Source organism: Sebastes umbrosus, chromosome 7 (assembly GCF_015220745.1).
Source record: "Sebastes umbrosus isolate fSebUmb1 chromosome 7, fSebUmb1.pri, whole genome shotgun sequence".
In the NCBI taxonomy this organism is placed as follows: Eukaryota; Metazoa; Chordata; class Actinopteri; order Perciformes; family Sebastidae; genus Sebastes; species Sebastes umbrosus.
In genome coordinates this window covers 5,747,724-5,760,425 of record NC_051275.1, presented here as the reverse complement: position 1 = coordinate 5,760,425, position 12,702 = coordinate 5,747,724, and the positions used below count along the sequence as shown (strand labels likewise).

General features: G+C 41.2%; 1 protein-coding gene across 3 annotated transcripts in view; it reads left to right on the top strand.

The window, feature by feature from the left end:
- stard13b (StAR-related lipid transfer (START) domain containing 13b) overlaps positions 1-12,702 on the top strand; it is an 85,774-nt gene that overhangs the window by 50,410 nt on the left and 22,662 nt on the right. The window lies entirely within an intron of this gene.

Here is a 12,702-nt window from a genome sequence, read left to right as displayed (position 1 = left end):
TCAAAGCATGGCCGCATTTTCATAACAGAATGAGCTTCATCATCCTCAGCCATCACGCAGCATAGTTCTCCTCTCAGTCACAGCGGCGAGAGCGTGAGTCAGATAATGCAGCCTCTTGTGTGGGCAAGACTTCCTGCATCACCGCAGAGGACCGAGGCAGCGCACAAGGCGTTCTGACGATGCGGAGGATACACAGAGAGCTTCACTGTTGGGTTGACATGTGAAGATGTCCCGGAGTACATACTGCTTGTTTTCGGGGGAGGAAATCTCCCATGATTTGATGTTTGCAGGCGTGTGCAGTCATGTAACCCCGGCATGTGTTTTCAGATTACAGATGTCTGCTTTGACAGCAAACCAACAATTTAGGTGATCTGGGACAAGGACAGAAAATATGCTCATGTTTGAAGTGGGTTTTTAGGATCGAGTCATTTCGACAGCTTTTACTTGCATGTTTATCGTCAGGCAGGACTTTTAAATACTCTACAATTTAATGTGATTTCGGTTTGGCATTTTCTGTGTGGTTTTAAACTGCTTTCAGAGTGACCAAAGACAACATTAACCTTTGAACTGTTTCTCCTCAATATCATAAATCAGTCACCTAAATCATGATCCTCATCTTCCATTAAAGCAGCAGGAGGCGAGATTGGAGCAAATATGATTAAAGAAAGTTATTTTTATAAAAAGGTCTGGTATCTTCCGGTGTCCTCCGGTGCTCCTAATGGCATCTGCAAAATATCACAGACCGGAGGAAAACAACCAATCGGAGCCGAGCTGGAGCCTTGCCGTCTCTGGGCAGCTGTCAATCACTCGCAAACTCTGATCAAACGGTCAAACTAGGCAGCGCTGATTAAATATTCTGTTACTGTAATGACTATTTCTCACTTAAAATGTTGTCAGAAACATCTTGTAGTGTACTGTTTAAGCTGTAAAATGAGAAAGTTTGTGACCAGCCATGTTGATATCAGTTGAGGAAATACCAAGCACTGCCCACCAGCTGGAGCAAACTTTCTCATTTTACAGCTAAACAGTACACTATAACATGTTTCTGAAAACATTTTAGGTGAGAAATAGGCATTAGAGTAACAGAATATTAATTAATATTTGATCAGCGTTGCCTAGTTTGACCGTTTGATCAGAGTTCCCGAGTGATTTACAGCTGCCTTTGTTGAATGAACAGCCAATAGGAACGCTCTCTCTCTGAAATGAAGTTTGATTGACCAAAGTCTCCCGTCACGGGCTAGATTTTTTAAAGCCTGAAAACAGAGCCATGAGGAGGTGCAGAAGTCTAGTTTTCTCTCAGAACACTTGAATTGCAATATGCTGAAAGGTTATTATGGGATTTTTGCCCAATGATGACAAAAACATTCTGCCTACTGAAGCTTTAAAAATCCTAAATATATGTATTAAAATCCCAACAATGAAATTGCTGCAAATGTAGAAAGATAATCTGTAGGAAAAGGTGTGTTGGATGTATTAAAATATGAAATTATAGCTACATTAACAAAAAAATAAAAGGCATTAAACTACAGTAAATGTTAACTTTCCAGTCAGTTAGTCCTGCATAATATCAAGCAGTTTGTTAAAGAAAGTGAAAACAAACTTTGCTAATGTTCCTTCCACATGGTGGATAATTATCTCCAAGGTGTCTGTTTCTAAGAAGACAAAAAGATTAAACTGTTTCCCAGCTATTTTCATGGGCTGTCTTAAGTGCTGTAATTATGCAATCTTTAGCAATCTTCTCACCTAATTTTGGTAATTGCATTTTTTTTTTTATCTGATTTTTCTTAAATGCCTTAATTGAGCAATTTTCTTTCACTGTGGCAGTTTTTCTTAATTTTTTTCTCAGGAGAGCAGCGTTTTAACCCTCAGTGAATCTTATCTCCTCTCATACCTCACGTCTCACCTTGTGTGATGCCTTGCATGTTTGGGATAACTAGTTTTAAGGGACTGACTGCAGAATGTGCAGAGCCACAGGGTTGTTCTCCATGTGTTGCATTCCAGCTGGCCGGCCCCTGTTGACATAGCAGGTTGAAAGTGAGAGGGGGCCACGGTGCTGATGGGCAGAGTTACTCATGGATTGTTTCACCCCCCAAATTCCAGGGGAGCCTGTGGGGTCTTAGTCATGTTTCCGATTTGATGGCGTTTCAAAACTATACCACAGCTATCTATGTGTGTGGGTTCTCCTTCAGTCCACTATGACTAGAGTACCGGGACAGACTGAAGAACCACGACTTCCTGTTGTCTGACCGGCATCTGCTCGGACAGTCGATGGCTATAAATGCACAGCGGTGTGAAGTAAAATGGGAAGAAAGAGGCATTTGAGTGCTGCACAGTGGGATTGTTGTGTAAGGGAAAGGGCCTGTTTTCATTGAGGAGGAATGTGTCTCCTTTCCTGGAAATATTCCTCGGATTTTGGAGGAGTATTCCATACTCCATCACTCTGGAAGGGCTACTGTGTTCCTGCAGCTTTCTGCTCTGTCCGCCCTCAGTTCCTCCCACACTACTCATGCATTTAACATACTGCATGTGTTCAATATACCCCTGATTTACACATATTTTTATACTGTTGAACACAGACCATCATTTGTGAGTTATTCATACCATCATATAAAGAACAAATCCCCAAAAATGGATTTGTTTACCCACATTTTTAACAAATCACTGTATTTATTTTTAGCATTTTCATAGCAAAACTGTCAAATAGATAGAAATGTACAGTGCATGCTTGTGCATATGGCTTTTATACATAATATATATTTATATTATTGAGATCATTGTTTTATACGTTAGTGTAGTATTGTAGGTTGAGATATGGAAGTATTTCTGGAATATCAGGAAATGTTGAGATGTGTTTCATACACAAAATTTGACTAATTCAACAGGGATTTCAGCAAAGTGTCAGCATGTGAATGAATCATCTCATTGTAATATGTCCACATTTAGTTTAGGACTCACATAATTATTGCATTAGATGATGTTTTTCAGCTGTTTTCCTTGTGCTTTCCAGTGGAAGTGTTCCTGCTTAGCCACGGAAAAGTCCTGTAAACTTCATCGGCGCTCCGGTGGAAACCCTGAGCAGCTGAATGCTCCACCGTGACTAAAAGCTTCCTCGCTGACGGTTGCGCTTTGCCTCTTTTTTTTTCCTCATTGAAGAGCTGCTGTGTTTGGGACAAGAAGCTCTGTCCAGTGCGACCCCTCCGTGGCCCTTCTCCTTGGCTTCTTGACCTTGGTGCAGCCAGCGGGCTCCGATCTCTGCCCCGGGGAAAGGCCATTAGTGCATTCTGCCATGGCTGAGGACGTTGTGCGTCTCTTGTCAGATGACACAAGTTACTGCGCGGCAGCTGTGTGCTCATCATGAATCTGCCTGTGTCCTGGAGTTACAAAGCGTGCCTTTTATTTGGCTGTCGTGGCTGAAAGGCTTTTGTCTTTAGCGTGCTATCAGCCACATTTGTTTTCCATGTATCAGTGTGCATGCTCAGTAATACAGCAGATATGCGACTGATTTATATCGTGGTTAAGAGAACTTTAAATTAGGGCTGTTAAGGCAAATTCGTTTTAATGCCGCTAATTTCTTTAACGCAATTCACGATTTTTAATTAACCTCTTCATAACACTCCAAACTCGCGCTAAATTTTGGCGAGGAAAAACTGTCGTGGCCATTTTCAAAGGGGTCCCTTGACCTTTGACCTCAAGATATGTGAATGAAAATGGGTTCTTTGGGTACCCACGAGTCTCCCCTTTACAGACATGCCCACTTTATAATAATCACATGCAGTTTGCGGCAAGTCATAGTCAAGTCAGCACACTTGCACACTGACAGCTGTTGTTGTTTGTTGGGCTGCAGGTTGCCATGTTATGATTTGCGCATATATTTTTTATGCTAAATGCAGTACCTGTGAGGGTTTCTGGACGATAGTTGTCATAGTTTTGTGTTGATAAGTGATTTCCAGTATTAAATATATACATACATTTGCATAAAGCAAGCTTATTTGCCCACTCCTATGTTGATAAGAGTATTAAATACTTGACAAATCTCCCTTTAAGGTACATTTTGAACGGATAGAAAATGTGTGATTAATTTACGATTAATCAAGATTAACTATTTTAAATCATCGACAGCCCTCGTTTAAAGACAAAGTTTAAATCTTCTGAATTTGAATGCACTTTATCAACAGAGAAAACCTACTTCGCAAGAAGCGAAACATTTCCGAGCAGGATAATAGTGTGTAACGCTTCCACACTTGAAGATCTGAAATGCTTAGCATACTGTGGAGAGGACAGGAACACTTGAGCTTGTTAAGAGGACGAGCTCTACCCTCCTTCCTCTGTTCTTTCTTCTGACTAGCAGATGGATAATTGTTAGAAACCGGCTCTGAAAAGGGGGGTCTGATTGTTCTGTCTTTTGAGGAGTTGTAACACTTCAAGGTGAGGGATCTAGCCCGACTCTGTCCTCTCCCACTCAGGACTGAATTATTCATCAATGGTCCGCTCTAACATGTGGCGCGTTTGATCGTCTGCCTGTGAAACAAATACAACTGCTCCTTCATTCAAACGGAGGCTTGATGATAAGTGAAGATGTATGCGTTGTTGACTCGGTACACACTGACCCGGTTTATCTTTTATTCATGAAGCTCTCTCTGTGGTGGATGTGATTGCTATGCAGATGTTGTTTGCTACCTTCAGGGGGCGGTAAATAATACTGACAGGGAGCCAAAAGCAATTTTGACAATGTGATTAGCTGCTCGTCTACCTCCAGCGCTGTCCCGTCATCGCACTTCAGCTAACTCGATCTACGGCTTGTACTCTTGTTTTGTGCTTAAATTATATGATGATTCTGTTGAATCAGGTACTAAATATGTATTATGTCAACATACGCTATTCGCCCACAATGCAATGCAGAGAGGAAGCTGCTAACAGATGTACTTAAGCCTACAAAATTTGGGCTTAAGTACATCTTAAAAACAACATTTTTCTCTCTCTTTTTGAACTTTAATTGGCAGTGACAGTCCAAAAACTCACAGTGGGATTAATACTAAGACTGTACTAAACCAAAGAAATTCTTAGTCGACTAATTGATTAGTTGTTTTAATCGACAGATCTGTAAAACTGAGTTTCTCCACAAAGAATCACACAAAAGCACCACTTTAAATCTTATCTTGTGTTAAGCAGAGATGGGCTCTTAAGTTTCTTGGAAAGAAACCATTCAGCATGAAAAAGCATAAAAAAACTTTGACTAAGACCAAAACATCCGATTAGTCTACTAATTGACTAAGAACGGGCAGCCCTAATTAATATCCAATGTTGCATGTATCGTAACATTTTCTGTTAGTATGAAATGGAAAATGTTGTATGCTACAGCAGTTAAATATGATAATTAGTATGTAATATATGCTGTATAGATTTAGTATATATATGGATTGGGGACATAAATTGCCATGTTTTTATCCTAATTCACAAATGTTTATATTTATACTAAAGTAGAGCAACATGTAGTAATTATAGATTCAACTTTCTCCTAAAATGAATTCTGAAAATGCTTGAGATGCCTGTTTAAAAACACTAACAGATACTGTATCATCATGATATGTATATATTGTAAGAAGTTTTTTTATTTTAATTTTTAATTTTTAATTTTTTTTGATATACACATCCAACAGTCTGACGCTGTTACAACATTCAAAAATCCCACCTCAAAAATCACCTGTTCAAACTGGCCTATTCACTGTCGTGTCCATCATTCTGTGTCCTTCCATTAACATTGTTACTGTTTTATTCCCCCCTAATACGTATTATTTATGCGTGTCTGCCTAAAAGTCTCTCGTTATGTTCGCTCTGCTGGTGTTATCGTCGTGTTTGGCTGTTTTTCTCTTTTCGAGTATTTATTTTTCATCTTTGTAAGGTGTCCTTAGGTGTCCTGAAAGGCGCCCCCAAATAAAAATAAAAATGAATTATCATTATTATCATTAGTAGTGGTAGTAGTAGTATATTTTCATATATTTTCACATCTTTCCATCCCTGCCTTGCTGAGCAGGCAAAGAAAATAAAAGATATTTAGTTATATCCAAATGACAAGAAAACAACCAGAGCTTAACATTTTATTTCAGAAACATTCCTATATATATAAATAAGTATACAGTGAAGAGATCTGGTTTATCTACAGCTCTGACTGCTTCTTACTGTAAATCCCCAAATTCATCAGCCACTGTTTCTGGAGCCAAATTGTTCCTGTAGTCGGTTGGTAGCTGTTGGTAAACCCCCGCCCTGCTGATAAAGAACCAGTAAATGATTCAAGAATTCTGTAACGGTCGGAAACAGACTGACTCAATCCAACCAGCCTCTGGTAAATAAAGGTCACATTCATACAGCTCCTATGTAGATTCCCACAACTTTCCTGTAGGTGGCAGGCTGAGCTCTGTGTATCCTTCCTGTAAATCTTTGTTTGCGTGCATGAATCAGTGTAGTCAGAGTAGCTGACAGCTGCCACATGTGCAGCGCTAATCATTAACTAAGAGGCGATTTGAGAAATGCCTCGGCTGCACTGTAACAGGAACGGAAAGTCACATATTAACAGAGCCACGGTGGAAAACTTCTCCTGTTCTCAGGTCTTTTTACATTCCTCAGATTAGAAAATGCCAATTCACTGAGAGAAAAGCCTTATTAACCTACATCCAGCAAATAGTACACTAAATATGTTTGCACCTCTTACTGTAGTCATGAGGAAGCTGCAGCAAACTTGTCTCGGATAAATGAAGCTTGTTAAAACTCTCAGGTTACATTTATGGACTTATGTTTTACAAAAACATCCAAACGTCCACATCTGCTTATCTAAAGAAAACAAGTTGTGTATAAATACCAAAAGACCTTAGAGATAATGGTCAGGTGATGTGTAACATGTTTCAAATAGATGTGTATTGATTAGATAACTGCTCTTTCAGGCTTCACTTAAAGCAGCAGTAGGTAGAATTGGAGCAAATATGAAAAAAAAAATATTTTTATAAAACAGTCACTATATCCTGACAGTAGTGCATGAGACAGGTAATCTGAAGAAAAGTATGTGCCTCTGTGTCCTCCAATGTCCTTCGATGTCCTCCGGTGTCCTCCGATGCTCCTAATGGCATCTGCAAGATTTCACAGACCGGAGGAAAACAACCAATCACAGCCGAGCTGGAGCTTTGCCGTCTCTGAGCAGCTGTCAATCACTCGTGAACTCCGATCAAACAGTCAAACTAGGCAGCGCTGATCAAATATGAATTAATATTCTGATACTGTAATGCCTATTTCTCTCCTCAAATGTTTTCAGTTACATCTTGTTGTGTACTGTTTAGCAGCCATGTTGAGATCAGTTGAGGAAATACCAAGCACCGCCCACCAGCCGGAGCAAACTTTCTCATTTGACAGCTAAACAGTACACTACAAGATGTTTCTGGAAACATTTGAGGTGAGAAATAGACATTACAGTAACAGAGTATTGATTCATATTTGATCAGTGCTGCCTAGTTTGACTGTTTGATCTGAGTGATTGACAGCAGCCAATAGGAACGCTCTCTTTCTGAAATGACCTGTGATTGGCCAAAGTCTCCCCAAAAGCCTGAAAACAGAGTCATGAGGAGGAGCAGAAGTCTAGTTATCTCTCAGAACACTTGAATTACAATATGCTGAAAGGTTATTATGGAATTTTGCCCAATGATGCCAAAAATATTCTGCCTACTGCAGCTTTAAGAGCACATTATTGAGATAGTAGTTTTTGCACCTCACATATATATGGACCGTCTGTATCCATCATCTATCCATCATATGGCACATTTTGCCCACATCTGCATGTGGACCATGTCAGAGATCAGCACTAGGCTGCCCTCCTGTGGTAGAAATGTAAGTCACATGTCATTATGCCGGAAAAACTGACAAGAGGTGCAGAGGCAGCGTGCATGCAGACCGCAGACATTCAGCCGCTGTCTCTTCACTTTACAGGCCTTTCAGCCGGGGAGTGACTGTCTGAACACAGACTGTCATTGATGGCCACGCATGACAAAATGACCCTACATTCTCTATTAGCGCTCTGTGTGTGAGTGTGAGGGAGAGACTCTGTGAACGCTCTGATAAAGCAGAACAATCACTTAGCGCTTCTAGCATTCTTGATACGCCTCATCATACATAACAACACACGCTCACAGTATCATCAGCATCATCTCCGCCGCGGCTCACAGGTCCGTCGCATGAGTGCTGCGGCTCTCCCTGAGTCTTGTGGCCGTTCGCTTTGATGTGGTTAATTGGGACCAGCATCCCCAAGGGATGGTTCCGTGCTTTTATTGTGGAGGTCCTGAGAGGGCTTTCTCACGGTAGGGGCCCTTGTTCTGACATTGGCCCCCTCTCTACCCTCTGACTCTCTCTGAGGCCATTCCCAGAGAAGGAGGGAACCCCACGTAGTCCCCTCTGGGATCCGGTCCAAATGAGAGGGAGGTTGGACCTAACGGAGCTCTGTAGGACTTGACTTCAGAGGTTTTTTCCTTTCCTCTTTTCACCGTATCCTGTGCTTTACAGAGCTGTGGTCACACATGAAACCTCATGTGTTAGTTTACAGTATCTGTGCACTTATTAGCATCTGCTAAACTTGAAAAATAGGTCTTTCATCATGAGACTTTTGATTTGTGCGGCTGCCGGGACTTATGTGTTGATAACTTTTTCCATGTTGGAGTTGCGATTTTTGGTCAGCTGACTGTCAGTAATTCATAGTCATCTCCCCTTAGTTGTGTTATACGGCGCTCTCGGAAAACCAAATTACAGTGTTTATATAGGCTATCAAAGGGAAGGAAGAATTACAGCCGCACAACCGTAAATTACGAGTGGGAAAACAGCATGACACGGCAAGGCATGCAGCCTACTGGGCTTTACATAAAACACGACATGTATGGACTTCAAATCAGGACGCACACACACACACACACACACACACACCTATAGGAACTTCTGGTATATGTTGCTAGGAATAAAGGGAGACACAGTTAACTGCATGAGCACATGGGACACTGAGTCAACTGTTAAGGAGCTGGGGTAAAAGGACGTGGAGGAAAGACAAGTGAAAAAGCTCAGATCTGAAGCCCCGTTTCCACCGCAGGAACTTTCCTCCCGGAACTGAGAACCTTTTGAGGAACTCATTGTGTTTCGACTACAGGAACCAGGGTGTAAATTAAGTTCTGGGCACATTTTATTGGACCTTTTACCCCCAGCAAATGCGAGAGGTAGAAGAGAGAGACGTAGCGCGGCGTTACTGTAAATGAGAGAAAGAAAAGTTATTTTCTGATTGTTTCACAACGTTAACTCAGCAGATGATTTACTGTGGAGACAGACCCTCTTCATTTTCCTCTGCTGCATTTAATTTATTACATTCAACGTGAATCAGTAAATATATGCAGCAGTAAATATCGTCTGCAGGTTGCAGTGTGTGTTTCCTGCTGCGACCACCAGCAGCCCTCCCATGTCATGTTGCTTTTTCAGACGTCATCGGTCTAATTAGCCTAATCTTCGCAGGTCCTTAGACTGCGGTGGAAACGCAGATAACAGTGGGCCGAAGGAACCTTTTAGTTCCTTGAAAAGTAGTTCCAGGGACTAAAAATCCCGGGAACATTTGGTGGAAATCCAGCTTAAGTAGGTAGGAGTGAAGAGAGATACAGTTAACTGCATGAGTACATGGAACACTGTAGGAGCCAACTGTTAAGGAGGTGGCATAAAGGGACGAGGAGGAAAGACGACTGAAAAAAGCACAGATCAGAGTCTTGCTGAGAGAGAGGGAGGAGAAAGAGGGAAGTGGAGAGCTTCAAGAGGATGTTGGCAGATAGAAAACGAAGCTGGGTGAAAGTCAGGCAGGCCCAGAGTTGAACTGAAGTCTGTTTCCAAGCCTTATATTTGTACTGAGGGCAGCACAGATGCTCACAGATAAAATACCTCTCCTGATCTGTTACATCAGGCCGTCTTACTGTTTATATGCTTCCTGGGAAGATTTGTCATGCTATTATTAACTCTGAGGAGCTCACTTTAATAAAAAAGAATATTCTGGAATGAAGACCAAAAAAACACCACCGAGATAAGAATAGCTATTTGGCTAAAGAAGAAAACTGTTGAGTCTCATCACAGATAGCGAGCCCTTGATGTGTGTTATTGCTGACCAGTCTGCATTAGTCATGTTATTTATTGATCTGTGGATAGACTGAATAACCTCAACTAGCACAATGATTACTCTGCAAAGATCAACACCGGGTTGAAGAAATAGTCCCGGGGTTTTCGGGGAGGTATGCCTGCATGAAATGAAAAAGGAAATCTCCGAAAGCCAAAGTTGATTTTTTTATCGGCAAAGAAAGCAAATCCTTCATAAAGGCCTCCGAGATGGTTGTCAAAACACTTAAACGTGCGTGGGAACATGGCTGCAGTCCAGCGTCTGGAAGTGTTTAGCCGGTGCATCGTGCCTTGGAAGTCGCTGACTGTAGTATGAGTTTCACAGAAAGCTCTGCTGATTGATTTCTACTCTGTTGCTGCGGAGGTGCTCTGGGATCTGGAGAGGTGTCTCCTCCTTCCTTGAGGTTTGGAGGTCAGAGGTCCCCTTTTTCTAGTGAAGGACACTTCTCTTGAAGTGTCTGTGCCAAAGTGTCCTTTAGGGGGGAAGAACGAGAACACCTGCCTGTGAAGCTGTAGCACACTCGACACTTCCCTCTGGTTTTGCCAAGCGACCCCGGAGGAATCGACATGTGGTTGTTAGAACATTTTCTCAAAACTGAGTGAACGTGAGACGCTGTAACGAGTTGGATGAAAACACCGCAGAGCTAACAGATTGAACTTTGAAGCCTTTGGCTTGTTCGGAGGCCTCGCAGCCCACACATCACAGCCCATTATTTGTCTTCGTGGCTGGCTGTGACACCCAACCAGATCCAGCAGGCTATCATTTTGCAGTTTGGGTCCAGGACCATTTATATATAATCCTTCACTGAAAGGCTATTTGTGGTAGGATGACACTCTGATAATCTCTCCCAGGCTCTTGTTTGGTGACTTGGAACATATAGGATGTCTGCTTTTGGAAACAACTTTAAGTGATTTTCCAAAGTTTCACAATGTTTACAACATTATGCTGACCCAATGTAACCCTCCTTCACACAGTCATCCATCTTTTGTGTTCTCAGGCGGGACTGTGTGACAGAAATGAATCAGCTTTGGCTTTTATTATGAGACTACTGGTAGCCAACACTATACTCTGTAATAATATAAATGAATGTGTACTGTAGGTATTTAAAGAGGAACTATGGCCATTTTCAAAATTCATACATGTTATTCTTTTGGTCTAAAACAGTCCAAAAAATATTAGTTAACATGAGCAACTCTCTCCCAAATCCAAAAAACTAGAGTGCTAAAACTCAAACATGTGATGTCATCGGGTATAAAGGTTGGAGCTGCTCCATAGACGATGAATGGGAGGCTGATTTTGTTTTTTTCCATTGTAGTGTTGTCAGTTGTGAAACAGAAAATGTCCCCAAATACTCAGAACATTCCACTGGGTGCTCTCAGTGTCATCTACAACATCTCTCTATTCATTGTCTATGGACCAGTTCCACACTTTATACCACGTGACATCACAAGTTTGAGCTTTAGCACTCTAGTTTTTGGATTTGGGAGAGAGCTGTTCATGTTTACTAATATTTTTTGGACTGTCTTAGACCATAGGAATAACATGTATGAATTTTGAAAAATGGGCGTAGTTCCCCTTTAAATGTTTTCACTGTCCATTAGTAACATGTAAATGCTGTAAAAGCTGCTATTTTCCAGACTTTAGAGAGAGGCAGACAGAGAAAGAGAGCCAGAAAGTTGATGGGTTGTTAGCCCTGAAGATGAAAGAAGCCTCTCTCTGGGTGTCCTTCAGAGGTGAAGGAGAGTGTTACCACAGCTGTGCTGCTCTTGTTTAAATTCAATACAGGACCTGAAGAGGAAAAACACAGCTCGGATGACTTTTGACCCAGCAGGCTTTGGCAATGGTCAACAACAGCAGCTCCCTAGCTCACATCGTCCTGTTATTTACTCCCACAATCGATAAGTTCTTGCTGTGAGTGTGTCTATATGCTGTGAAGTGAAAGGTGGACAAGCAGTCTTTAAGAAGATTTGGAATCAGAATCTGGTTTATTGCCAATTATGTTTTCACACATGAGGAATTTAAATATTTTTAATTCACAAACCGGTCTGTGTTTATACTTGAAGGTGCTATTGATAACATTCAGCTACTAGATGTTGCGTTCTCCCTCCTCCCTTCCATTGCATTCACTTCACAACAAGTTGTTGCCAGGCACTTACCGTCAGTCTCAGCCATTTATCTGTTTTATTCACACTAACTGACGACCCAGAGATACCACGTATTACCAATGTTGTTTTGCTATTGGCTCAGAAACCTTGTTAGAAGTGGGAACAATAATCAGATATCTTCCACAGAGATAAACAAAACGTTCATTTTGGACCCGCCAGTATTAAAATGGTTAATTCACAATCATAATCATTTTTATTTGGCACCTTTTCTAAATGTTCTGTGGATGTATTATTTTTAAAAAGATATTAATTTACATAAAAATTGTATCAATAAGTCCTTCAAAACAATATGTATGACAAAGATAAAATTGAAGAGCAGATGATGACGATATGTGCTATATTTACAATAGTTAACGTGATAATAACACG